Raw genomic sequence first — 26,262 nt, forward strand, 5'->3', positions numbered from 1 at the left:
GCATCATCATAACCCACATTCAAAAAAATAATAATAATAACATCAAAGCTTAGTAGTGTGATAGAATTCTAGTGTTATCATTTATTCCCCTTGTCTCCCTCGTTTGGCACCTCCCTCAGTTGGCACCTCAACAATCCCTTGTCTTCCTCAGTTGGCATCTCTATTTAACAATTATTATAAGGTTATTTAAAAAAAAAAGAAATTAACACTGTGAAAGACTTCAAGAAGACCATTTCTAAATGCCTTTACTATTCATTCACAGGTAAGATGGGCTGAATATAGAGGATTGTTTGATAAATATATATATATATATATATATATATATATATATATATATATATATATATATATATATATAAAATTTGATTTATATTTTATCGCACCTTGAAAATGTGTCACCTTTATTTGTATGTAAAATAAATATGACATAATTCTTAGTAAAGGCAAGCTAAGCTTGCTGAAATCAGTGCAACTGAAGGGCAAATTTTTTGTATCCCTCTGGGCTTCTTTTCGACTGTAGGTCATACCCTTGAAAGAAATCAATATGAAGAGTTTAAAAAAAAAATCAACTTCCAAATTATACGAGAATGCAATTCCAAGAAGCACTAAGTGAAAAACAAATTTCTACTAGACATTGGTCAATACTTTCCTTGGCTCTAGCTATCCGTATAACATAACATGGACAAATAATGAAAGTTTCCAAATGACAAGAAAGGAAAATTAATTGTTGCCTGTATTCTTTAGCTGAAAAATCCATGCGTCTTATGCAGGAAAAACCATGAAAGTGTTTAATAGAGGATTCAATGATTCTATATACACACTTACATTCCACCATCAAAGCAAGAGTGATCCAATGCAGACATCCGATTTGAGCATTCAGCCTCTTTCTTTATGTTCACCATCTCATGATATATATGACCGTAGGCATTTCCAGAGTGTAGGAATATATGAAAAATTTTGCCTTTCAGAATTTTGGAAAGGATATATGGATATGGTTCCCATTCAGCAGGATCTGATTTACCCATTAAATAATGCTCCTTTTTGGAGTTATGAGACCACACACATACAGTAAAAAAGGTAAAAAAGTTTACACAAACTGTGTAATCTCAGAAAGAGTACATGTCAAATTCTGAATCTTGTATAAAAAAAATAATAATAAATGCAAAAAAAATGTCTTTCCTGTGATAGGTAATATGCTTACAAAAATAAATATCAACCTGCATGCAGACACTTTCTGCTGAATGTTCAAACAATGGAGCCAAACAGAGCTTATGATTGATAAACTGACAAATGAAATTTATAGAATCATTCATCTCCCGGGGATTGTACAGGATGCTTAATTTGGGGAGGGAAGTTCTAGAATCCATTTGGTTGCAACATTTGACATCTTGCCCATCAACTCGGAAAGGTCAGGCACAAATGAACTTTGTACAGAACACTTTCTGGTCTTTATACATACACAGCAAATGCCATTTTCTGACAGATCCATAGCAGCAAAATATCATCACAGCTTGAAATTGTGAGGACAGTTACAAACTTAGAACTGATGCATGAAAAGGAAGTTGCTTTCCCCCCCTTTTTGTTGTAGTCTGCAAGCAGCCTGTGGACCTGGCAGCAGAGTTGGACAGTGAGGAGGCTGGGGAGGACAATGGAGTCAGGGGAAGGCCCAAGTGAGGGCTCTGCATTGGAGGCAGAGATGGGACCAGGTCCATCTGGGAGCAATGTGCGGACTACGGAGCCTCCAGAGAGGTGGACAGCAGAGAGGCAGAGGAATAGGAGAAGCCTGTTCCTAGTGCACACATGCGAAGAGCTGCCAGAAAGCAAGAGCAGCTGAAGAAAAAAGGACAACTCAGGAGTAAAGCCAGAAGATGATTGGCCACTCCCATAAGGCTTAAAAGAGCAGCAACAAGTCGTTGGGTTCCTTGTAGAAAAGCAACGTTGATTCCTGTGCTTCTTGTCAGCGTCTCTTGAACTTTGTGGGGTTTTTGCCAAGAAAAGCCTTTGGCAAGTTGCCAAAGACATCAGAGATTGGTGATAAGGCTGACGGACTGATTATTAAGAATTTTGTTTTGGACTAAGTTGAGAATGAATTATTTCTCAGCTGTTTTAATAAAATAAGTTTGTTGAGGACTGAATTGTGTTTGGTAATCACTACTTGGGCCTTGGTCACAACACCTTTAAATTACTACAGTCAATGCCTACGTTCACAAAGTGCTTTATTCTTCCTGCCCGCAGTTGATTTTTGGAGCAGTGAGCCAGATTTACACTTAATAAGGATTAAATATAGATAATATGATTCTCAATGTAATCAATCAATATGTCTTTGCATCACATGACATATTAGGACTTTTCTCCCCTTCGCTAAATTGGGCGTGGGCATGGCTAGTGTATGATGCATCCAGCCTGCGGGCCTTGAATTTGAAAATTAATTTAAATTTGAATTGAGTGTATAATTTAGTAACAGCTTTTGGAACTCTCTGAGAGCCAAGGTTTTGGGAGATTGTATCTGGCTCCTGGGCATCAGATTGTACGTCATGGATATAGAGGATGGGTGCTTTTATTCATGATCTCATACTGACTCATAGGATTATGCAGACCTTCAAACTTCATGTTGTTTGAGGTTCAAACAAAGCATCCATTGGAATCAAATATTTAATTAAGGCAAGGCAGCCCTAACACGAGCAGAGTAACTTACCTTCATTAGGCAAAGTATCTTATTGAGATGATTGGCAGTTGATACAGGCAAACCTTGAACAATTTACTACCCAACATTCTTCTCAGGTTACATCCTTTAGCCAGCTGGAATTCAGGAGAAGTTACCAAACACTTAATACAGCACAGGTAGGTAACCATCTTTATTGTATATTGGAATAAAGTCATTTAAAGTATTAATTGACCTGTGTGAACCTCAGTGTGAAGTCCTTTCTTATATTGTCTACAATTTAAATCCAGTGGTTTTTCTTTCCTGCCTTTTCTATCATTTAATGGACACCGACGTTTGTGTTTCTCAACTTTAGGGCTTAGATGGCAATAATTGACATTCCTCTTTCGGGAAAAATCTATATCCTATTGTAGCTCCACACTGTCACTTTCAGGTGGGGACAGATGTGGTAATCATATGGTCAGTATTGTTGTGGCTGCCATTTCAAATCAGAATTTTGCCAAAGCAAATAAAAACATGTTTTTAATTGGTTCAGAAAGAAAATTGTAAAGCCACTGTTGATGCCACTGTGTTGATGTTTTCCTAGATAAACATAAAATTTGTGACTGTTCTTAAAGATATGCTCGAGACCTAGCCATTACTTTCTCAATAAACGTAGAAGAAAAAATGAAGCTGCCATTAAACATCCACAAGATGTTTTTCTTGCACTAATCATCCTTTCAGTTCTAAAAGAGAAATTAGAAAATGCAAAGATGTCTGCTGAGTACATTATTCTCCCAGCCCAGGTTATTTTATGCCATATTTTAACACCTTGCTGTCTGTAATCATTCTTGCATCTTTTTTTCTCCTATCCATTGTTTCTGACATTGTCATTTCATAATGAATTGATCTAAACCACTATCATAATGAATCTTACGAATTACGAACCCAGTCTTTGAGAAAGCACATTTATTTGGGAGATGAATTACTCTGTATCCCTCGTCCATTATAACAGACAATAGCGCAACATGGAATGCCTTGTTCCATTAGAATCCGGAATGCAATTCCTTTAGTCTCTCGGTGTACAATTTCTCATGCAATGATTTCCTCACCTCCTGGAATAGATCTGCAATATGAAGCTAATGTCTTGGTGAGTGCAATTCTTTCATCCTCGGCTAATAATTACTTCCTCTCCTGCCAAAGAAGTGATCTTCCTCAGATGATCCTGCTGAATGCTAATTAGGCCTCGCTCTCCAGATTTCAAATGTTAAGGCAGCCTGCAGCAATCTATTTCTTGTATCTGCAGTTATTCCTTTATTAATATGTTCATTTTATCAATACTTGCAATCAATATTAATCATGTTCTTGTGAAAGACAATTGAACAACTGATTCAGGCCATAGGAAGCATGTTGACTGCTAATAATCCAAGAAAGCCTATTCTTCTATTTGATCATTCATATCTTTCTGCATGGGGGCTGGGAATTATTGTTATGCTCATTTTAAGGATGTAACTAGAATTAAAACTGTTCATTAATTAAACTACATAAGAAATTTTTAATTTTCATGCAATTTACCAGTCATCAGTATTTTTATCTAATGTTAGATGTTTATTAAACATATATATATATTGTCTTTTCTATAAGGACAGAGATTGGTGTGCCAGTGCTACAGCATATTATCCAATTGCTTCTTCACAGCAAGCCTGGGACATAAGCTAGGCTGAAAAAAATCATCAAATGATTTTTTTGGGAAAAAAAAACCCAACACAAATCTTTATCAAGAAACCAGATTAGGAGTGCAAAAGCAAGGGCGTGTGTACATTTCAGTACTACATAAAATGTAGTGAGCTTTTACTCTAAGATTAACAATAGTACACAATATTTCCATATTCATAAACAGTTCTGATCACCAAATCCCAAAATTAACGTTTGATTTCTTTCAATGGCAAGCAAAAAGTCCAAAAGTGGTTTTCAGATAGAAACAAAACTAAATTTTTTTCTTTAATAATAATAGTCAACTTTGTCATCGCTGCCAACTCCATTAATTTCACCATCCATTCTTCCATTGAGGGAATCTGTAAAATATTCCCATCTTTGTGCATACAAAAGTCTTGCTGTTGTTATTGTTATCATTAATTATACATTTAATCCCAAGAATTTACTGAATGAAATTACGTATCTGATTCCAATATTTCTTAGCTTTCTTACATGTCATCAAATATGATGAAAAATATCTTCAGATTGATTGCATTTCCAACATAGATTTGACACACCATTATACATCTCTGACAATTTATTAGGTGTTAAATACCAATTATACATAACCATAAAACAAAAATATCTTTCCCAGCTGGGGATAAAGGAAAACAATCCAGGTTAAAATTAGGCTTCAGTCATCCTCACTTGGGAATGAGCCCAGTTTCATGGTCCTTGGAAACATCAGCAGAGTGGGGGGGCATCCAGATGTTAGGAGGCATCACATTCCAGAGAGCAGACACTGTCACAAAGAAGGCACACTTCTGGGCTCCTGAGAAATGGCATTGTTTAATCAAAGCAACCTGAAGCACACCAACCCTGCCAGATCAGATCAGCCAGGTAGATACCATAGAAGATAGGTTGTCCCTCAATCAGACCTGATACCTGTAAGGCTTCATAGGCAGTGACCAGCACCTTGAATCACACCCAGAAGCTAAGTATGAACCTGTGCAGCTTGCAAAGAAGAGGTATCAGATGGGCATACAAAGTCATGTAATACCAGTCATGTGCCATTACTGGAGATCCCAGATGGGCATATCTGCACATGGATTAGACCCTTTTCCAGATTTCAAAATGTAAGATCCTGAATAATCAATATTTGAAATTCCCTGAAGCTTGAAACACAAATGTTCATACACTGTGAATCTGTGGAATCTCTTTTAGAATACAGAGTTGGACACATTTAATTCTTCATTTCGAAGTGTTTGTTCCGTTTCATGCTTGAGGAACTGAGGAACTTAGGGTGTCAAATTCAAGACCCTCAGGGAGCTCCATTTTCACTGGCAGAGGGCTGCAGGAGACTGTCACAGCCAAAAATGGAGCCTGGGTGAGCTGCATGCGACCTCCCCGAGTTCTGTTTTCACTGGCAGAGGGTTGCAGGAGACCATTGTGGCCAAAAATGGAGTCTCAATAAATGATGTAAAGCTGACCACACCCATCCTGGACATGCCCACACCCTGGCCCGAGGTCAAATACAACCCTGATTCTGCCCTCAATGAAATCGAGTTTGACACCCCTGTTCTACAAGGTCAGCAGCTCTTTTTTGGGAGGCTTACTAGTTCTGCCTTGGAGGAAAGCTTTATAAAGCTTCTACTCTCTCTTGATTCATATTTTTTAATGTATTATTAAAATTATAGATTTGGGAGGTGACTATTTTTTCCCCTTGCTTTTCTCTCCCCCCCCCCTTCATTTTTTAACTGGGAGGGGAGGGTGTGGGATGAGGCGTTTCTTGCTTCAGCTGCACAAATGGCCTTAAAGCACAGCCCACCCCTCCTCAGCCCTGAACCCAACAGCAGAGTGAAACCTCCTCCTTATCTCTTGGGTTCGGTTTGCGTAGCCCGGACATTGAAGGCTGGAGGGAGGCTTCACTCTGATATTAGATTCGGGGATGAGTGGGGGTGGGTGGGCAGCGCTTTAAGGCCACTTGTGCAGCTGAAGCAAGAAACACCTCTTCATTTCTTGCGTTGAGTCTTCGGAAAAAGGCGGCATACAAGTTGAACAAATAAATAAAGCAAGAAAAGCTTCATCCCACGCCCTCCCCTCCCAGTTAAAGAATGAAGTTGGGGATGAAGAGAAAAGCGAGGGGGAAAAAATAGTCGCCTCCCAAATCTCCAAAGGATGTGGAGTTGAGATCTGGCTAAATAGTCAACACGCCATTACCAAATAAAAGTGGATGGGAGGATATTCACTCCTGTTGCTTCTCTCCCTATCTGTCTCTCTGCCTGACTTCTCTGCCGTGTCTTATCTGACTTCCAGCTCCTGCCATGCTGGGCAAGGGGATGGCAAGGGGAGTCCCGTCTTGATTGTCCACCGCCTCACCCCTCCCCACCTCCTTATTGGCCAAGATCGGGAAGCCAGATTCAGGAAGCTGAACACGCTGCCGCTGCCTGGGAGGAGAAGAACATCAGAAATGGGCTCTCTCACAGAGCCTCCTCTCTCTTCTTCTCCTGAGTGGCAGCAGTGCATCCGGCTCACCACTAAGAGAAGGGGTGCACGAACTAGGGTTTGCAGGAGCGGCCTCCAGGAGGCCATTCTGTGTGGATGGCAGGGGTGTGTGGGACATGTTCCCCCCTTCACCCTCCCACCTCGCCTACTCACTTATGCTGTTTGCACAGGAAGTAATGAAAAAGCTGGATTGCTCCAGATTGCTGGAGGCAGCAGCCTGAGCGGCACTGGTGAAGCAGCCAGTCGGTGCTCCGGGGCCAAGGTTTAGGGTTAAGACCCCCCCCCAATAATAAGGCCAAGGCCGTATTTTGGGGGTCAAAAGAAAATAAGACCCTGTCTTATTTTTGGGGAAACACGGTATATAACTCCTAAAGTACAAAATATGAGTTTGTCTTCCAGTTTGTCTTCTAGTTTGTGTTATTCTTCCATGGGAAGTATAAATCAGATCAATTAATTTAAGAGCTTTTGTCGCCAAAATTGTCTATTAGCTTTACAATTCTCTATTGAAATTGTCCTTTAATTTTCGAAAAAGGGTTTTTTTTTTTTTTTTTTTTTTCATTCCAAGAAACAGCCATCCATTTTTCTATTCCATTCTGAGAATGCTTTAGAATTTATTCTGGTGCTATTTTACTTTACCACTGAAAGAAAACCAAACTTGCTGTGCTGTTGTTTTTTCAATTACACAACTTTCTATTGCTCTGCAAGTTTCTTGAATGTCTACACTTCCTAATCTTTCCTAGAACTCCCAAGGGGAGGAAGCTTTCCCTGGACTTTAACTGAAATACAGAGAGCTTGGGCAGCAATAAAGGGCAAATTTGCAGCCTATCCTGAGAATTTCATTGACATTTTCTTCTAAAAACAGAAAAACAAGCATCTTCTTTTATATAAACTTGAATCAGATTTGTTGAATGGGTTCAGAATGACATTCCAATGTAGACGTTATACACAATTTTAATTATTTATAATTTAAAATATTTAAAATAAAATTTAATATTTTATTTAATCAAGCAGTGTACGGTTGCTGTTTGTTCTACATTTAATGACAAATTACTTTTAAAAATTCTACTTTAGTAGCAGATTGTGTGTCAGAAGCAAGGAGAACATATTGTAGTTATTGATCAATAATAGGTAAACCTCTTATGATGGAATATTATTTATTAAGTTTCCTATTCACTGCCAGTGTGAGTTAGATATTGATGAGGTAATGGAAAGATAATCTGTAGATTTCTGGAGGATTTTAAAAGTTTAAGGAGGAGAGTAGAGTCCTTCGGGAGTAGGGTGATATATAAATCTAATAATAAAAAATGAGAATTAACATAAGTGGAGGAACAATTAATAATCCGCATTCGAGGGAAAAGAAAATGTGTGTTACTGGTGAACAAGAAAAATTGAAATGAGTAGAAGGCAGAATGAAAGAGCACCAAATAAAAGGCCAATGTTAGAAAATAATTAAAAATCCTTATAGCATTCCTTTAACTTTGCATGATACCCAGAGTTCTGTGGGTATCATGCAAATATCATGCAAATATCATAAGTGCACCAGCATGCCTACTGTCCCTGTCCTAATATTCCTTTTTACATACTCTTTTAATGTATTCAAATTATGTTTATACTTTTACTTTTTATCTTATATATGCTTGACAAATAAACTTATGATAATGATTATGGATCAAAATATGAATTGTTTTATTGCACATATTAGACAAATCTGGATTTTTTAAAAAAAGAAAATGACTATATAAAATTTGATGGAAAATTTCATCGAAAAAGTCTTAATCATTCAGTGTCTTCTAATGTACAGATTCTTTGCTCTAACCTTCCCTGAATTTAATTGACTTAATTTACATTGCTTAAGGGTTTTGTTTTGTTTTTTAAAAAAAGATTAATTTAATTTGAGGGATAAATTTCTACGATGTGGGCATTTAAACTGAAAATTTCACCTATGTAAGCTCTTTTTTTTAAAAAAAAATGCTGCCACTGTTAGTAAGCAATTTCCAATAGTACGTCTTTTTAGTTTGCCATGTTTTAGATATGAAAGAGAAATGTGGCTTAATGATAATGCTTAAGTTATTGAAAAGTCCACTGGAATTCAATGCCCAGATCACTTGGAAGAGAATGGAACATTTCACATATAATGGAACATTTCACGTGCTAGTTATCAATGTTATCCCAATGATCCTCTGTACAATGCATGCAACTTCACATAAGCCCAAAACAATACTGTTACAGAATTTTCTCTCCAGGTAAATACAATAAATAAATAGTTTGATCAAATGAATTAATTTAATTTCATACACTCTGTCTGGAATTAGTTTAGAATACATGGTGTTCATCAGCTGGCAGTACTACAGAGTGACGCAATTGTTTGGAATTTCTTTACTGTTATTCTAATTTTCAGATAGTCATGTTCTTTTATACTTTCGGCATCTTCATTCTCAAAAGCAAATCACTACTTACTAGACTTTAATTTACTTATTCAAAGAACTAATATGTGTGCCTACATTAGATAAAACTAATCAAATCTATTATGGGTTTTAATATATCCTCTTAATTGCACACACTGATAAAAAAAAATACAACCCATGCTCCTTTAGTGTCATTTAATGAAATTAAACAAATCAATCAGAAGATTTCTTTTTCATCTTTATAATAGCATTGCAGAATGTAAGACTTTTATTCTAAACCACAAAAGGGGAAAACAAGAAGTTTATCATTGTTCGAATTGCAAATATAGATACATGCATTATAGACTTATCATACAATATTTCACAAAGCATCTCCTTGGGCAGAGGATGAAAATGAAACTATTTTCTTATGATTATGAGATTAGCTACTGAGAATGTTTACAATATTGACAATATCTTACTTCATAAATCTATATTATCTAATCCTTCTGGAAAATCATTACACAGAGCTATTTAGAAGTTAGAAGGGAACTAATGATAGAGGGAAAGTTGAAACTGTAGCATCTTAATTCAATAGGGAAAATGAACATGCATTATTCCATCTGATGCCCCCATTAAATGAAATATTATGTTGCAATCATTTTGATAAGCACAATTTTCAATAAGCTTCTTTCCAGCACATATTATTTTAGCATTGAAGTTTAGAACTAAACACTTAGAGACTTGACATGGTATTGACTGAGCAAGTTTTAGATAACACAATCTTGACTTAATGGTTTTTATAAACTTTAAAAAAACCAGTATATGTATTATAAGATAAAAGTTTAAGTTGCAGACAAGACACATTTTCCATCAACAGAATAGATTAATAAAAAATCTACCATCAGTGCAGAGAACTCTAGGAACATCACCAATAAGTTAATCAGGATGACATTTCTTTTTAATTCTATAGTTCCAGCTGGCACAAGGTGTGATTGGAGAATAGTTTAATTGTTCATAGACATCTGTCTTTAGATTTGCTTCAAAAATACGATCCTGCGTATAAAACAGTCTCTATAATTTTTGACATTTTTATATCTTTCCCAATCAAAGTATTGTTGGAAAGTCAGGTAATGTGGCTTCCCCATCACTTTTTTTTTTTTTAAAGAAACCAATCTTATAGACGCATTTAAAATAGAAGGGAATAATATTCTGGCAATATATCAATAGGCACAGTTGGAAAGCAGATGTTCAATTGAGTGCTTTCAGTGTTTAGGGAAAACTATTAAAACTGTAACTACCTCAAACGAGAAACGTTGATAATTTATTGTACTTTCTCTTTTTTCATTTCTGTCCACCCCTTTCTCTCTTTTTAAAGTTGAATTCTCCAATGTACTTTATTCTTTAAATTGATTATATTGGAAGTGTTACTGCTGTAGACTGGTTGGGTTTTTTTTTAATAGGGTAATGCCAATGGCCACCATCAGTCACAATTAGCCAATGACACTTGAATTGTTTACTATACAATTAAATGGGCTAATAAATGTGTATCAACCAATAAAATGTAGCATTTAGAACTGGGCAAAGGTATTTGATTTTGGCTTTATACATTTCTCATGGGACATTTTTAAAGAGACCCCGGTGATTACAGGAGACATATAAAATTAAGGTTTATAAAGTATTTGCAATTGTGCAGCTTATGCCTCTTAGAAATTGTGTGGCCCGTGCATTCATTTCAATTTTCAGGATGTATGTAAAAGTGGGACTGGCAACTCCTGTCTGGGTGTGTTTTTCATTTGCCTTATGAATAGTGACAAAAAAGTAATTGGTTTCCTTGCACATTCTCCCAATTTGGTTTGGAAACTGTACTAATGGTTTGAATGGGAGACAACTGGATCAAATTTATACTGAAATGTGGAAGCAAAAGTGAAGTTAAATTTATCTCCCCCCCTCCAATAAAACTAAAGTAAAGAAGCTGAAGAAAGATGAAGCCTTAAATTAAAGCTAAGTCATAATATCAGAGTATGTGAGTTACTCTATGAAAGCAGTACCAAGTGCATAGGTATAGAATAGGTGTTACCTCAATAGCACGACTGTGAGAGGGATCTAAGAGTCCTGATGGACAACCACTTAAATATGAGCCTGCAGTACGCTACAGGTGCCAAAAAGGTCAATTCAGTCCCAAATTGTATTAACCGAGGGATAGAATCAAGATCACGTGAAATGTTAATACAACTTTATAATGCTTTGGTAAGACCACACTTGGAATATTGTATCCCGTTTTGGTTGCCACAATATAAAAATCTGTTGACACAGATTTGAGTGCAGAGAACAACAACAAAGATGATTAAGGGACTGGAGGCTAAAATATATAAAGAACGGTTGCTGGAATTGGATATAACTAGTTTAATGAAAAGAAGGACTAGGGGTTACATGATAGCAGTCTTCTAATATTTGAGGGGAAGAAGAGGGGGTCAGCCTATTGTCCAAAGTACCTGAGTATAGGACAAGAAGCAATGAATAGAAACTAATCAAGGAGAGAACCAGCCTAGAAATAAGGATAAATTTCCTGACGGAACAATTAATCAGTGGAACAAATCACCTCCAGAAGTTGTGAGTGCTCCATTGCAGGAGGTTTTCAATAAAAGATTGGGCAACCATTTTTTTTTTTTAAATTTGATTTATATGCCGCCCTTCTCCAGAGACTCAGGGCGGTTTACAATGCATTATAGCCTTCATACTTTTGTATATTTTATGCAAAGTCACCTTATTGCCCCCACAAACCAGGTCCTCATTTTACCTACCTTAGAAAGGATGGAAGGCTGAGTCAACCTTGAGCCTGGTGAGAATTGAACTCGCAGTAATTGCAGGCAGCTGGAAGCTAAATACTACCTTTTAACAGTAGCATTAGTCTGCTGCACCACTCAGGCTCTTTGTCTGGGATGGTATAAGGACCTATTACCTTGGGCAGAGAGCTGAACTAGAAGACTTCCAAGATCTCTTCCAGCTCTGTATTTGTTTGTTACCAGGAAATGAGCTTCAATATTAAGATATTGAAAGGCAAAATTATGAACGTAACCTAGCCATGTGAAATAAATTTAGGTAAAGGTAAACAAAAAGGTGCTAGCTGTTCCTGACTCTAGGGGGCAGTGCTCATCTCCGTTTCAAAGCCAAAGAGCCACCGCTGTCCGAAGACATCTCCGTGGTCATGTGGTCGGCATGACTAACTGCCAAAGGCACACAGAACACTGTTACCTTCCCACCAAAGGTGGTTCCTATTTTTCTACTTGCATTTTTATGTGCTTTCAAACTGCTAGGTTGGCAGAAGCTGGGACAAGTAACAGGAGCTCACCCCCTTACGCGGCACTAGGGATTCGAACTGCTGAACTGCCAACCTTTCAATTGACAAGCTCAGCATCTTAACCACTGAGCCACCGCATCCTACTAAAATCAATTTAAGGTGCAAATATATGCATGCATATTCAGAGATTAAGTCCCAGTTTGATCTATAATACATACCCCTCAAACAATGCACAGGATTGCAGCCTTCAGTGATATAAATATCAGAAAACATGTCTACTTCCATTCACCTTCCACCAAAACAGGTGGGCTTTTAAACATTTTATCTTAGGAGCATCATTCCATCATTTGTGGCTATTTATTTAAAAGACAATTTGGCTAAAATTGAGTACTTGGAAGAAAATTAAAATCAGGAGCTTGCCTTTGCCTTTGAAATTAATTATGTTTTAAAAATATTTAATTTTGCAAAATAATTGTAACCTATATTTCTTTGTTTATATCTCAGCCAGACTACATCTCACTTCTATACTATATGGCACCATAGGATTAATGTAATTAATTAATGAAAACAGAATACATTCCAAAAAGCTCTTCATGTGAAAAATAATTTTACATTTCCTGTGATCCACGAGAAAGCCTAAATTCTGAAAACTAAGTGTAAGGCAAAAATGTCCCTACATGGAAAAACATCCATCTTCTGAACCTCCTGACACAGAAGGAGATTTCATTTTTTCCCCCATATGCTAGGGTGTTGTGATTCATATGAATCATGGTAGATAATCTCACAATATCTCCACTCAGATATTATGAAACTGTAGCTGCCAAGTGGACAATCCAGTTAAGTCCCTTTGCCCTAAAAACAAAAGTCACCACAGATTCCTTCCTTTAGAATAAAAATCACCAACTCCCGGGTCACGTCCCAATACTGGGTTGTGTGGCATTCGGAACCGGACTGCAAAAGTGGTGGGTGAGCGCATGCGCATCCTCACTTGTACAAGAAGTGGACAAGCACATGCTCGCATGCTCCATTTGCATGAGCAGTGAGTGCACGTGCCTGCCGCTCACACAAATGGAGTTGTCCACGTGTGTGCTTGCCAGCTGCTCACGTGGAACCATCCCTCTTCCCCCTCCCCCCCAGCCATCCGCAAAGCCGGAAAGATTGGGGAACTCTGCTGTAGATATTTGTAGACAACCCAGAAATGCCTGAAAGGGAGACCATGTCATTGAGTGACATCAGTGGGAAATTATTCATAGGAGCTAAATGGCAGCATGAAGTTGACCTTTCATGATCTCACAAAAAAAAAAAAAAAAGAAAGAAAGAAAAGAAAAGAAAAGAAAACAACTAAGGGATTGGCTAATACCTGGGCTGGATATCACCAGGAAATTCTAGAAAAATAGACTAATAATGAAGCTGTTATTCTAGAAGTAAACAGTGACAACACACCTCCATGTTAAGAAAATATGCCTGCATATTATCAGGAGCTGAGCTCACCTTAAGAGAATCTTTGCTTTTAAACTCAGAAAGTTTTGTTTTCTTTTTCAATGAGTGCAAAATTAATACTTCTATTCATAATTGCTCTGAGAGAGGGTTTTTTTTTTTTCTTTATGGTTTCTGGCACAAGTCTGGGTGCCCTGGTTCTTGTTAAGCCATAATGACTTGTTTGGATTTCAGGCTAAGCCAAAATAAATCATTGTATGGCTTAGCATTATATATGAAGTATGCCATAGAGTTATGAGATCTTGAAGATCATCTAATCCATCCAGTCTAATTCCAGGTGGGGATTAGATTCATATACACAGCACTACATATATGTATGTATATATTCATTGTATAATGGTTTAAGCAGTTTGACCTGGAAATAAAGTCCAATGAAAACATTTAACTTCCTTTTTAATCACTACAGGTATGCTCAGCTGTATATCTTTGCATGTTTCTCAGTAACGATTCTTAACTTTTCCAGTAGGTCAGGTTTCTCTTTATACCAAATGCAGAGAGCACCAGCATTTTACTGCTGATTTAAATGGCTTAATGTACAGCTTCATTCATCATTATAAACCACGGGGTTACTTCACTTTCACTAAAGGATTTGATATTTTAACGTGTAATTTGCAAGGCCTTCATTCCTTTGCTGTGAAACTAACCTTAGCAGCATGGCTAAATGGCTGAGTTCTTTTAACAAAGCATCATTGTGTTCACTGCAGAAAACAAACCAGGGATTTTGAACTCTAGGATTAGGAGATGTGATGCCAGCAAGCGTCTCTGATCTGCACACACTATTAATCCAGGCAAGATATTCATTTCTCAAGCACACTCAAAAAAGTTTTCTTTGAAGTTCCCTCCATTCCATGATATAAGCTGTTACTTATATTTTTCCCCCTTCCATTCACAAGCTCATTTTTATCCACCCATACTTAATTTCCTACCCCTGCTGTTGTGACAGCTTCATAAAGCATATACTCCCACTGTAGACAGCTTCCTGGTAACAATTCAAATGCAAATTATTTGGGGATCCTTTACTGAGCTGGGCAGACGTTCCACTCCTCAAAACCAAAGCTATTATAGTATCGTGGAATATAATACTGTGGCTTTTGTGTATTTGGTATAAAAGCAAGGTCCGTTTTTTCCATTTTTGAAATTTCAATCTTAGGTTACAAAACATAGCAGATTTTGTCTTTGAGCTATTGCCAACATTGTTTGCTGCCATGTGTAACTGTTTCAGGTTTCGTAGTGTGAGCTCTCATGCACACTACAAATTTTGTTATGCCTGGGTTACTGAATCAAAACATGCACTGTATATAATTTCATGGGGCTTGAAACTGATACATCCCATTTGATGCTTTGCAGTGAAATCTCATTGCATCTTTATTGGCCCAGATACTTATTGCCTATTATCTCCAGGTTGTCTTTAACCCTTAACCAACCAACCAACCTTGTGCAAGCTAGGAAATTTGCTCTTTTGTCTATATGAGGGTGTTTAACTCTTTGTGCACATGGGTGTGCTGGTACTTTCATTTTCTTAGATAAAATTACCATATTTTGGGGGGTATAAGATGCACCAGAGTATAAGACGCAGCTTAGTTTTGGGGGAGGAAAATAAGGGGGGGGATCTGCCTACCAGGTATTCATCTGGCTAGCGTCTTTAGTCTGGTCAGCTTCAGCACATTAGTTTGCTGGTTTTTATCCCCTGCTTGGGGATAAAAAACAGCTTCTAAAGCACAACTGATCTTTGGAGAGAGAAGCAATGAGATAAGCAGGCAAACCATGGAGATCACTTCACTCGCTAGTTAAGGATGAAAAAAAAACTTCGAAAAAGCTACATTCTGAGTATAAGACACACCCAAATTTTCAGCCTCTTTTAGGAGGGAATAAAGTGCATTTTATACTCCGAAAAATACGGTAAGTAACAGAAGAAAAAGCATAAATACAATACTAGAAGATTAGCAGTAAGCTCAGAATTAATAATTATGATAACAATATAATCAGGTTTTTAAAGATTTAATATAGAGGAAGTCTGGGAAAAAGAACTATAAACCAAACAAATATTCTTTCTTTCTATTCGCAGCTCCCTATCCAAATGTTGACAAATAACCTTCATCAAAGGAGGCTTTATTGCAAAGTTGACATGATTTCTGCTACTCTCCCTCTGTCTATGTTCTTTGCTGAGATTTTTTTTTTAAAAAAAGACATTTGTCTGAATGATCTCTGGGTGGTCTGTACAGCATTCCCACCTCTAATTTTATCCTCACCGCATTTGAGGAATCCTGTCCTTTATTTGAAAAGTGGCTGTTTTTAATTCTACCTCTCTCCAAGGGTGATAAGAATTCCTTTAAATTTTGGGTTGGGGCAGGCGGAAAGGAGAGGTTGTTTTACTGTGCAGGGAGTGGCTGAAAGATATGGGTAGACTTTTTTTAATTAAAAAAAAATGCCTGAGCACTCACTGTCAGTTGGCAGAGCTTTCTCTCCTTCTGTCTTCCTTCTTCATCTCTTATTTCTGAGATCAGCTACAAGAAGCAAGACAGTCATTGTACTCTTATTTAATTGATGATTTTTCCCCCTTTTTCCAGGTGTGAAGGGGGGGAGAGAAATCCATGTATATGCTGAAGGCATTTTTACTTCATTTTAATGTAAAAACAAAGAGACAGACTTCGTTGCAAAGTAAAGCGGCACCTACTTTCCTTCTGCCTCTTTCTCCCTCCTGTGAATTTCAGAATTCTCACAGCCTTCCCCAAAGTGTTTGCCTCCCTTTTATTTCATCAGCAAGCAGCAATTGGAGGAAAGTGAACATGTCGGTACATTAAAGGACTGATGATGAGCTATGGGGTTGAATGTTCCTGGTCTAGTTTCCTTTTCTTCTGTGGATTCACCAGCAGTTATGACTGATTTCTTCAGAGGCAGAGTGAGCTGCTTTGCGGCATACTGAAATGGGCTTAGTGGGATCTTGTTTTTGACAGTGGCAAACTGCTCTCTGACTAGTCGATCTGTGTCACAGAAGTCCAAGAAAACTCTTTTTTTTTTTTGTGATGTGTTCTTTTTTTTTCTTTTTTTTTTCTTTTACATTTGCTGAGCACCAGGATTTGGATACCTCCTAGTGAATTGTATCTAGAGGGTAAAATTCTGTGAGATCAATTCTGGGCTGAGTTAGAACTTCATAGGATAACATCTGGTTGCCTACACTTGGCAACCCCCAAATAAGTTGAAACTGGTCAAATGCTGCCTCCTGGTGAAAGCCCCCATACAGGATATGCACTGTGTAAAAAAAAATAAAGATATTCCATCCAGGAAAGAGGGAGTCACGTAAAACCACATATATGGAGATATGACATAATGTAACCTCTTTATCGCTCTGAGGGAAGATGTTTTGTATGTATCTGATTGGAAAATGAGTTGATGAAACAATCCGGCCTCAATCTGATAAAATAAACATAAATTGAGAACTGATATGATAAGTGTTTTGTATTGACCCATTCTGCTTTCCTTTCAGAGATCATTACACAGTACAGAAATCTTTTCATTGAAACCATTAGTAGTTATTTGTTTGCTAAATGAGTTTAGAGATCTACTTAGATATAATTTAAATACCATTTAAAACTCCATTAGCTATGTTTATTGCCAAATTTAAATAGTATCTTTGATTTAGTTGCTTATAAAAATGGGGGGGAGGTAGAGAAAAGGAGAGAGAGAAAAAATAGAAATGGCAGGCTAAATTAATTAATCCCAGGATCTTCAACCTCTTGAGGCAAAAGTTCACCACCACCATGGCTCATTGACCTGTAACAAAGCAAGTTAGTAAACTTTCATTAAAACTGCCAGATGAAGGAGTGGAAAATTGAGACAGAGTCAGACTTATTACTGGGTAAAATGAGACACAGACATTTGAATACCCACTCTCAAAATTATTATTCCATAACCATATAAATTATGACTGTATAATTATTTAAATTAGTATAAATATATTTAGATCACTTTAATGTGATCCTACTGTATTTGTTGGCTGTTTTTATACTGTTGTTTAATTGTTTTGAGTGATATCCAGAATCCTATATGGAGATAGGCAGCTACATAAATTAGATTAATAAACAAATTAAAGGTCTGTGTTTTTATCCAGTGAAATCAATTCCATTCCATAATTTTTAAAAAATGTTCCTGGTGTTAATAGGTGTAATAGCTAAAAACGTCAAATTGCTATTCTAAACTGCTAGGACTATAGATCTTTTTGGTGACTTCTAGCAGTGTTTATTCTGTTAGTCATTATTCTAAATTATTATGTTTCAAAATTCTGGGCAGCAGGTAATTACTTAATTATCAATTTACTAAATATATATGCTGACTGAGTCCCTCTGACTCTGGATCAAACAGGATCAAACAACAATGACTGAACTGAAAGCTCCTGCACAAATTCTGTTCCTGCAAGACTGCACCATTTTAAGAACAGTCAAATCTAACAGTTTTGGTTTGTATTGTCACCTTTTTTCCAATTGCAAATTCTTCCATGCACATTTGCTGTTTTTGAAAAAAACAGTGCACTAAAGCATGCATGTATTTCTGTGCACTTGGAACTGCATTGCAAAATTTGGGAAAATATATATTTCAAACAGCAATTGCAATTCAGTTCATTTTTTTTTTTTTTTTTAGAAAAACAGATTTCCCTAATGTTAGCTAACAAGCTTTGCCTCCATCTCTATTTGACTGCATTCTTTTAAAAATATAAAAGAAATATAGAACAAATTTGCAAAAACACACTGGTAAAACATTTAGTTTGCTTCTAATTCAATACAGCAAAAAGATATTGCAATGCAAATTTATTTCAGCATATGTACATAGAACTGAAATTTCAGAAATATGCAGCAGTGCAAATAATACTCACCGATCTTGGGATAAGAAAGAGATTAATAAATCTGTAAGGATTGTTATTATCAATAAAATGCTCCTCTGTGAAGTAAATATTCATACATAAATTATCCATTTTAAAAATGGATAATTTTAAAAAAAGAAAGAAGGTGATAATCATATGTAATAAAGGGGAAAAAATCTATTGTACAATTCACTTTAATTCAGTGCTGATTCTCCTATAAAAAAAAAGTCCTACAGTTGGGGGTATTTAATTTTCTGATGGTCAATAGGAACATTCCTATCAATACTATTGAAGCACTGCATTCCATTATATTCATTTTCCGATCATAGTCTAATATTTCTTGAGCACAAACAGCAGATCTACACAGAGGTTTTCCAGTTTATTTACATGAAGTTCTTCACTTTTAAAAAGAGCTGAAACTGACACAGTCAATAATTCCATCAGAATATGTAATTATTTTTCTGATAATGAGAAAGTATCAGAAACTGCGAAGGATGTCTAATTATTTCTATTAGAAATCATTAGCAAATATTAAATAAAATATATATTAGGATTTTAAACATTTCTTCTTCTTTTACTGTAGAGCTTGCTGTCATAATACCTCTGATTTTCTGAGATCAGATTTGTACTTTTTGTTTCTTTAATTAGAATTCTTTATCCAGTTGCATATTGTTTGTATTTTTTCTTTTTGTTTTTATACTGCAGGATAAAGCATAGCCAAGGACTGTGTCTACATCTACTTAAAGGATTCCTTGTTATAAAGGCAAGAATTTATACAGTTATTAACTCTGAACTTATCATGTTACAAGGAGTATAAACCCAATGTATGTTTTAAGAACAAGATTGTAGGATTAATAGATCTGAAATTTTGGCTGCAAAAATGGAACAATTAGAATATCTGATTTTTTTTCCCAATTATTCCTTAGATGAAATCATTAATTCAATAGAATTAAAGTAGTACAGGGCTTTTATTTCTGTGACATCTTATTGTAGATTCTCTGCAGCAAAAATCCCTGTTTTAAATATTTTATCACTATTCTTCTCTTAACTACCACAATTGTAATCTTTTATCCGTCTAAATACAAAAATGAAAATAGAAATGGTAGCATTTTTTAAAAGTCTTTTGTTTTATACATATAGGCAAACAGGAAGAGAATGTTTGTGTGTGAAAGGGAAAATCCAGTTTCCATCAAGCAAAGGCTCACAGACATGCTAGTCAAAATACTTTTTTTAAAAAAAATGTGTCTTCAGTAAGCAAAGAATATTTATCAACTATTCCCACTCTGTATGAATGAAAATGACTGGATCTAAACTTTTTCAACTGAAGGTATCATTTTTTTATTCTTCCTTTACATTTGCGTTATTATTTAGCATTTACATCCTACTGAGACAAAAATTCAAAAACACAGGAAATCCCAAAGTCACCTCAGGATAAAAGAGAGATGATTTATAAACTCATAATCACCAGTTTTTGATATGTTTCATCATTAGTCAAGCTGAGAGAACAAATTGGAATCTGAGCGTCTGGTGAGTTTTGCACGGGGATCAGCAGATACAGTAAATGCAACCATGATGAAGGATAATTCATATTAAGAGATAATGGGCATTATACGTAATTATGACCATAACCAACCAGTGCGTGTGCTTACAATGAAACCCTCCATATGAAAAAGTGGAAGTGGGTGAATTAATTGCTGGGATTGCTTTTTATTTTGCAGTTTCTTATTATACTGTATATTTAGGTCCATCTATAGCTACTTTTTAAAAATGTACTTCATATCCTTTATAAAGCTAAGTTGTCTGAAATAACAAAAAGGTCAGATCATTTTATTTTTTCTTTAAACTTCCTTCTGTCTAACAGATATGGCTTTCTCTTTGTGATTTCATTCCCCCTGTCAATCTCTTAGTGCATCAAAAGTTAAAGAAAGACACTGGGTGAAAATGGCACAAGACACAGCAGACTGCCTACATGTATTACTGAATTCAGGGACTTATCTCTCAGATAAGCATTCCTATTTTGTTGTTGTTGTTTTGTTTCTATTTCATGAACCATCTATATCTTAGGTGAGATGCAAAATTCCTGATCTCTCTAGAACTTTTACAATATAGACAGCAATACAAAGCAAACCATAGGCATACAGTTTTGGGACAGACAATTTAAAAGCTGGAATTCTATGCTGCTGTTCATAGATTTAAAGAGAGTGTACACATAGCTACGTGCAGTTGGCTGAAAGCATTGATATTCATTTTTGATCAAACATTCATTAAGATTTTACTGCATTTAATTCAAATGAATTAAATGTTTTGAACTGTTTTTATTTTTTAAATTGTATTTTGAGAGTAGTCACAAGGATATTTTTTCAAAAGGCAACTGGACCTTCTTGTTTTTTTTCCTTGAAGATGTTTCACATCTCAAAACGTCTTCAAGGAAAAAAACAAAGAAAGTCCAGTTGCCTTTTGAAAAAGCGCTTTTGTGACAACCATGACCTGGATGACTGAGAGTCTCCATAGACATTTAATTTGAGAGTACTTTATTTGTAAAGACAAAGGAATCACAGTTTGGCAAATTCTCTAAGCAATCCAGACTTTTATGACTACATCACCTTCGTATATATCACCAGTCATTTATGTAAGCTGTAAAACATTTGAAAACCAGATGAAGTTGGTACATCACAAATAAAGGTAGGAAAGGATGAAGTTGGAAGTTGGAGAAGTTATCCACAATTCACTTCAAAACCAATGTACCTGCTAACAGCAAACTAACAGATGATGGAACTCTAAAAAGACTTAAGAGATGATGGGTACCGATAAAATGCATTAGTAAAGAAAATATGTAGAAAATATAAATAGGGAAAATATTAGCATGTATATTAATAGACAAATAGAATTTACTATATTTAAAAATAAGCTAAGGGTAGAAGGTGGAAGTTTAGGTTTAGTTTAATAATTTTATTATTAATATTAACAGTGTGTTAAACTATATTGTGGATTTCAAACTTTTAAGGATTAGAAATTGTGGGGAGATTGTGATGTAATTCCGGGATCGACTGAATTTTGTTAATATTTGGTTTGATTAGTAGTTCTAGAAATGTTATTTTTGTTCAAATGAATGGAAAAAAATAAGAAAGAATAGAAATAAGAGGGGAACAACAATATACATATTTTAATATAACAAGATATACGTAATAATAAGAGGGAGGTTTAGAAATTGATTGGCAGCAGTATTAGATATGTTTAAACAACATGAAACAATGAAAATGAAATGTAATAACTATGAGTAACGACATTATGTTTATTTGTACTAAAATGTATGATATCCAGATATCACACAGTTCATGCATCGATATGTATAAGCAATATAAAATAAAAAAGTTGATTTTTTTAAAAAAACTAACGTACATGCTTATCACCGTCTAAATTGTTCCAATCCAATGTCACTAAATTCAGCTAGTTAATGTCAGTCCATTAGAAAGGACTTGCTGTTCAGCTAAATACAGTACTCTAATTCAGTAAAGCTGATTGCTGCCTAAGCTGCAAAACTGAAAAAATATCAGGTTCCCTTATTTTTGCAGGTGTAGATAACCACAGAGATAACCACTGAAAACAATGCAGCAATGGTTACAACATGGGCAAAAAACATGTATGTTTTAAGCCCAGGTAACCAAGAAAATATTAGGAAGAAACTGAGATTGCCTAGGCTCTAATCAGTGGTGGGATTCAGCCAGTTCGCACCACTTCGGGAGAATCGGTTGTTAACTTTCTGAGCAGTTTGGCAAACTGGTTGTTGGAAGAAATTATTAGGGCAGAGAACCGGTTGTTAAATTACTTGAATCCCACCACTGGCTATTATCCCTGGGTTGTAAGAAGGAGGGAAGCAAAAATGCAGCCAGGCTTTCAAAATTTACATCAGCTTTTTAAGGACAGATTAGGACATATTAAGAAATATTGGAACACTCCTTTATTGATATATAGCTATAGCAACAGAATCTTGAGCCCATGCTTTTCTAAACATCACTGCATAATTTCCCAAGGTGTATCTGTGTCTCTTTGTAACTGGTTCAGGCTGACATCCAGGTCTTTCAATCCATTGGTGAGCCACCTCTGCGTTTGTGAAATAACGTAGATCCAAAAATAATGAATATTATTCACCTCCTTTCAGGCCTGTTGCCGAGAAAGGACTATTTCAATGCTTACTGGTTCATGTTCAGCATCATGTACTTGAAATAAATACTTGGCTTTCCTTTTCTCCCCACCAAATGCTTTGGGGATTTAGTTGCATCCTATAAATATTCATGAGTTTAGGTCTCCAAGAAGAAGAAGAAGAAAAAAATCAAAAGGCACTTGGCTTTATTGCTGTGCCTAATGAGAAAGAATTAAAATCCAGCAGGGACATGACCCAGAACCTTTCTCTTCCTCTTACGTGTCAGCTTGACTCTCTCTAGGTCTGTGATCAACTGCATTCTAAGTGAAAGTTGACACTAGTTCAACTTTCTGCAAATGCAGGTAAAATGGAATGTGAATAGCCTAAAACTCAGTGCTGATCTAACCTGGTTCTGCATCATTACCTATAATTGGCATCTTCGGCTTAGTATAGCTCCAATTCCATGTCTTTAATAGCATGGATTTTGATAACTATAGGTTAGAATGTTTTTTGTTTTGTTTGCTTTCTTCCTCCTGCCTTGTCTCCCAGTGTTACTGTTGCAGATTTAGAATAAAATAGAATTAACAAAGTTGGAAGGGACCTTGGAGATCTTCTAGTCCAACCCCCTGCTTAGGCAGGAAACCCTATACCATTTCAGACAAACGGTTGTTCAATCTCTTCTTAAAAACTTCCAGTGTTGGAACATTTACAACTTCCGGAGGCAAGTTGGTCCAGCGATTAATTTTTCTAACTGTCAGGAAATTTCTCCGTAGTTCTAGGTTGCTTCTCACGTTGATTAGTTTCTACCCACTGCTTGTCCTGCCTTCAGGTGCTTTGGAGAATAGCTTGACTCCCTGCCAATAGCTTGACTCCCTGCCAAAGAAGTTCATCTCTGAAAGAAATCCCTGCCATTGGCCTTTAATAGCAGCTATAACATAATATAACAGGGCTATAAAATATCAGATTTTCCACTTTCCTTACCAGGTGGAGCATATTTTACCATTTTGATTTTGGATAATATTTTCTCTATCTCTCATAGACACACACACACATCATAATGCTCTACAAATTAAATAAATGTTAGTCTAGATTAGCTCGAAGAAGTGAGATTATTTTTTTCTGGGAGCTATGGTATATTGGAAGCAATGCAAGCCTCAGGTACTGTTTGTTATTCTTCTTTGTTATTTGTTATTCTGTGTGAATCAATAAGGCTTGCTTAAAGGAGTCTTAGCTGTACCTGCTGTGAGCTTACAAATATTAGATGAAAGGATTCCAGAGAACATGTCATCTGCACATGCATACTCAAACACATTGTGTCAACTGGGGACAACTTTGGGGGATGTTTTTTTCACCCACTCTCTCTTCCCTTCTTCCCTTCTTCCCGCTCCTTTCTGAATGTCAACAATTCTGCTACCTGCCTTAAAAGGATATGGTCACATGGGCTAGGATCTTCAATTTTTTAAACCTGTGATTGGCTATCAATGGCAAGAGATAGTAGTCTTTATTACCATCAGGATAAATCTTTCTTTCTGTAAAAGTATTGCTTTCTACTTTTCTCTTTCTCTTTTTTATAGACCTGAAGCAGTTTTGGCGAACCTTTTCGGAACCGAGTGCTGAAACGGGAGTGTATATGGGGGAGTGCCAGAAGAGCAGACCACACACTGGTCACCTGGTCTTCCAGTTTCTGGCACACCTGTGCGTGCAAAGACCAGCTGGCTGGTGTGCACGTGCGCACCGGAAACCAGATTCCTGGCATGTACATGCGCACCAGGAAGCTACTCTTCCGGTTTCTGGCACTCCTGCATGTGTGAAGACCAGTGCACTGGAACCCGGAAAAGCAACAGGTGATGGCTGGCATGCCCAGAGAGATGGCTCTGTGTGCCACTTCTGGTATGTGTGCCATAGGTTCGCCATCACTGAGCTGAAGGATTCCACAAGAAATGTGCTTACGGGATCAGGGACATTCCACAGAAGCAGTCATAAATCACATGACATTTGTAACAATAATCATGACTAGTGTTAACTATTGTTTATTTGAACAAGCTTTATAGATGATGGTAGTAGCCATCACCAATCGAACTCACTTCTATATAATAGCAAACAGCAGTTTGTATAAAGCAGGAAATAAATGTTCCCTGTTTCTTTCTACTTACTGGACTCTATCAGGAATTAAAAATATATACCTGAGAGTTAATCAGGTTTTGGTCTTAAACAATACACTAGGGGCATCCATTTAGCCATTGAAAATAAGACATATTTGCATATACACAGAAATATAGTTTAAGCATAGTGAGCAAAACAAATAATTATTTTAATATATTCACTGGCTTAGGGGACTTTAATTACAATAAAGCCAAGATTGTGGCTTTGTTAATTGAAATCCTGCTCCTTACTTCTGACATATATATAAAAAAGGATGGGGCTTTGATTGGATGACTTCCATTTTGACTTTTTGACACATACCCGCACATTGTGGTGGCTGCCTAGTGTGAAAACATTTTCAGACCAAGGATCACCCTTGGCATTTGATAAGCGGGCCAAGACTATTCCAAGAAACAGTTTGTAAATGCTATGTTTGATTTACTTGATATTAACATTTTATCAACTCAAATACTTTGGCCACCTAATGAGAAGGAAGGAGTCATTGGAGAAGAGCCTAATGCTGGGAAAGATTGAGGGCAAAAGAAGAAGGGGACAACAGAGAACGAGGTGGCTGGATGGAGTCACTGAAGCAGTCAGCATGAACTTTAATGGACTCCGGGGGATGGTAGAGGACAGGAAGGCCTGGAGGAACATTGTCCATGGGGTCGCGATAGGTCGGATACGACTTCACAACTAACAACAACAAACATTTTATCAAATTTAAATATAGCTTGTATAATAATTTTCCATGCATGAATTTAATTTGTTTCCCTGTTTCTTTTATATTACAGAACAACTGCAACGTTCTCTGGTTATGTTATGTTTGTCTCCATCAAACTAATGCTCATCATTGCATCCAAGTCAAAGTTTGGCCTATTTGCTTAAACACTGTTTAGATTATGATAGCATTTGCTGGCAATCATGTTGCAAAGATACTTTCCCGATCATTTCCTTGGCACTATCTTTTCCATTTATTTATATACTGTATCTCTTCTACTCCCCCTTCTAATAACCTATTTATTATAGGTATCTTCAATAAGAATAACAATGATTCATACAACCTGCTGAGCACTGGAATGTGACATGTTGGATATGATTATG

This window comes from Pituophis catenifer, unplaced genomic scaffold (assembly GCF_029215685.1).
Source record: "Pituophis catenifer annectens isolate HBS135680 unplaced genomic scaffold, rPitCat1.0.hap2 SCAF_1, whole genome shotgun sequence".
Classification (NCBI taxonomy): Eukaryota; Metazoa; Chordata; class Lepidosauria; order Squamata; family Colubridae; genus Pituophis; species Pituophis catenifer.